Here is a 4195-nt window from a genome sequence, read left to right as displayed (position 1 = left end):
TTCCTGCTGTATTTAACCAAAACCTTAATTAAATAGATTTTAATCAGGCAACTAATTAAATGATTATAAATATAGATCTTTAAAAGAAGGGTAGATGTGTCCTTGAAATGAATAAAAATATGGGACAGAAGACGAAGTAACAATGGAAGAACTGTGGTCTCTGGGCAGCACCTTTCCTGAAAGTCAATAAATATTTGGGTGATTTATTGAGGTTTGGTTTTATAAGTGAACATGCATCTGAATAAAGGTTCTCTGGAGAACATACCAAATAGTATAATACATTTATTTATTTAAAGTCAAGCCATGTACCTTGGTTGTGGGCACATCCCCAGTAGGGAGTGTGCAGGAGGCAGCTGATCGATGTTCTCTTTCATCGATGTTTCTAACTCTCTATACCTCTCCCTTCCTCTCTGTAAAAAATCAATAAAATATATATTTAAAAAAATAAAATCTATTTGTTGAGCAATTTGTGTCTCAGGTAGTGTTCTAAACATAACAAGGCAAAGAATAGTGAGGAGAGATGGGTGAATAGGTGGAGTGTAGAGGATTATGATGGTCATGAAAACACTGTGTGTGAATCTATAACAGTGGTTACATGTCATTGAACATGTGTCCAAACCGAGAAAATGTACAACACTGTGAGTGAATTTTAATATAAACTGCAATCTTGTGGTGATGATAATACTAGAGGCCTGGTGCATGATATTTGTGCACTGGCGGCGGGGAGTGGGGGGGGGAGGTGCCTCAGCCTGGCCTGCACCCTCTCACAGTACGGGACTCCTTCAGGGAATGTCCACCTGCCAGCTTAGGCCCACTCCCTGCAGGATCCTTAGTGCTGCAGCGGAGGCGGAAGAGGTTCCCATCACCGCTGCTACACTCCACAGCTGTGAGCCCGGCTTCTGGCTGAGCAGTGGTCCGCCTATGGGAGTGCCCTGAACACCAGGGGGCAGCTCCTACATTGAGCGCCTGTCCCCTGGTGGTCAGTGCGCATCATAGTGACTGGTTGTTTTGCCATTCAGTCGCTTTGCATATTGGGGTTTTATTATGTAGGATGTCAGTGTAGGGTCATCATTTGTCCTAACCAATCACACTGATAGAGTATATTGATCTAGTGGGAGGCTAGGCAGGGTGTTGACACTACCCTGAGAGGTGCATAGTCATTGCATTTTAGAGAGTTATTTTGGGTACTTCAGAGACCAGAGCAGAGGAGGGGAGCAAAGCTGCAAGGAGGGAATCTGATAATGAGTTATTTCCATCATCCTGGTTAGAGATGGTGACGCTGCCTGTGCTGAGGAAGAAGAGGTGGTGAAGGACGGTTGGATTCTGACTACCTTTGAAGGAGAGAATTATCAGGATTTTCTGACAGATTGATGTGCAGTGTGGAGGAGAGGGGTGAGGGATATACTCATGGTTTTTGCCTGTGCATATGGAACAGGTTGCAGGTGTAGGAAAGAAACTTCCCTCTACCCTTCAAGATCCTCTCAGCTGGTCTAATGATTAAACCTACATGAGAGAGATTAACAAGAAAAATAAGCAAATTTATTTGCATGCCTCTGTATGGGAACCCTACACACATGAGAAAGTCAGACGCCCTGTATTCAAGGGATGTTTGGGGACAGAGAATAATATGAGGCATTCTCTGAGGGGAGGAGAAGGTGCCTTGGAACAGCAGAGGAGCGGAAGGTAACTGAAGGAAGATAAGGCAAACTGACATCCACAGTTCATAGTTTACCCTGCAGTATAGGTAGATTTTAAAAAGTTATCTTTGATAATTTATTTTATGGGCAAGGTTCCTAATTGAAAATTTTCTAAGTAGTGTGTGTGTGGGGGGGGAGGGGGGCAGTAGTATCTCTTGTGCACACACAAGTCTCAGTTGCCTTTAACTCAAAACAATCCATATACCACATCTTCAGGTGACTAATTTTGAACTACTCCACAGGAATAGGTTTTGAAGGCAAAAACAGTGTCCATGTATGTTTATGATTTAGTACTTTAAGGAGGCATTTTAGGCTTAACGTGGCTGTCAAAACATACACGGAATTTTACATCATGAGCTTGGATGAGATCACCAAGTGAATGTATATAGGTGGCAAAGATAGGAGAAGCAAGGACAGGTCCCTGGGGTATTCTAATATTAAGAAGTCTTGCGGGGAAAGGAAGAAGCAGCAAAGAAGGCTGAAAAGAAGTGACCAAGGAGTTAAGAGTAAAATTAAAATGAGTTAAGAGGAAATTCAGGGGTCAATTAAATTCAGCCCTAGCAATTCCCACTTAGAGTCAAGCATTGGATTTAGCAATGAGGAAGTTAATCATAACCTTAACAAGTTTAGGTTTAATATAATAGAGAAGACAAAAACCTGATTGGAAGGATTTTTTTTAATATATTTTTATTGATTTCAGAGAGGAAGGGAGAGGAAGAGATAGAAACATCTATGATGATGAGAGAGAATAATTGATCGGCTACCTCCTTCATGCCCCTACTGAGGATCAAGCCCACAACCTGGGCACGTACCCTTGACTGGAATTGAACCTGGGACCCTTTAGTCAGCAGGCTGATGCTCTGTCCATTGAACAAACTAGCCAGGGATGATTGGAAGGATTTTAATAGGGAATGGAAGAAATGGGGAAAGGAGGTATACCAACACTTCATTTACAGAACTTTTATCCTAAAGAGGGAAAATAAATGAAATTTCTGGTTCTACTGTACCCATGTTCATCTTTGAAAGAAAACATGCCAGCACATTTTTCAAATGTTCGCTAATGATTCACACTCCTTTTATCTGGTATGTAAGCATTCTCACTGATCCATATCCTTATCTGCACTTACTATTATTTGTCTTCTAAATGTTCGCTAATTCTTATGTGTTTAAAATTATACCCCATTGCTGAGGGTCTTGTCCAGCATCTAGAAGGATTCAGGAATCTGGAGAAGGGCTGTGGTAAATTATTAAAGAGTCTAGAGATGGAACATAATTTTGGAAGGCATTTTGGGGAGTCAGAGTAAACTTAGCTAAAGAAGCCAAGTCCTCCTTGCCTCAGGAGCCCTTGTTTTTTATTAACACAAATTGTCCTAAGGCAAAGTAGATATACATATCAAAGGCAAGGTTTAGTATACAGAATCCATTGTCAGATTGGGGGAGCTGCCTCCAGCTGTTAGGTGTTTGGCCAGTAGGAGGCAACATGTAGATTAAAATGCCCTCAGCTGTCTGGTAGCAAGCAATTATTTATGCATCCTTTTCAGGTTTGGGGAAATGCCCTTAGCCATTTCCAGCAGCAGAATATGTATTCAGCCCTGCTGAATCCTCAAGTTCCATTAACCTTTTGATGAAATTTCTTGCATTTATGACATGCTGGAATTAGCTTCCGGCACCCCATTGTGATCTTAATTTTCATTTTTCTGATTACAAATCAGATTGAACATCTTTTTACATGTTCATTGGATGTTTACATATATCTTGAAATATCCATTTATGTCTATTTGCATTATCTATTTTGAAATTTAGCAATTTTTCCCTCTTGGGCTGTTTGATCCAGTGTCATCTGGTAGATTCTTCAATTGTTCTTTAGCTAATGAGTGTTAAAGCTGAAAATTAGAACCAGAAATTATTTTATTTCAAGTTCAGGGTATATTCCAGTAGACTGTATTCGGATTTATAGTGTGAACAGAGGTATTTGGGACTCTGAAAGATGTTGTGCTGCATATTGTCAGGGATGATTTCAGGTTTGAGGTAAAAATCATAAAATCACTCTTTGTCTAAAGCAGTGGTTGGCAAACCACGGCTCACAAGCCAGATGTGGCTCTTTGGCCCCTTGAGTGTGGCTCTTCCAGAAAATTTCACGTGCGGGCACATACATACAGTGTGATTAAAACTTTGTGGCCCATGCGCAGAAGTCAGTTTTCGGCCTGGGCGAGTCTCTTTGGAAGAAGTGGCCTTAGAAGAAGTGGGGTGTGTCGGTCGGTCGGTAGGGTCACAGGAGAAGCAGCGCAGGCGGGCCGGGGGATACGCAGCGCGGGGGGAGGCGCACGGGATTCATGCAGGAGTTGAGTGAGCCAGTCAGCCAGCCGTCTCATTGTGCAGTGGTTAGTGCTAGTCGCGTCCACAAATCGCCCACGGGTGACAAAAGTACCTACTCAAAGCATAAAGTTACCTGTATTTTTCCAACTAGCTGCAAATCCTACAGGTATTTTTGTCATCAA

This window comes from Myotis davidii, unplaced genomic scaffold, assembly GCF_000327345.1.
Source record: "Myotis davidii unplaced genomic scaffold, ASM32734v1 scaffold958, whole genome shotgun sequence".
NCBI classification, from domain to species: Eukaryota; Metazoa; Chordata; class Mammalia; order Chiroptera; family Vespertilionidae; genus Myotis; species Myotis davidii.
Note: the sequence above shows the minus strand (reverse complement) of the source record.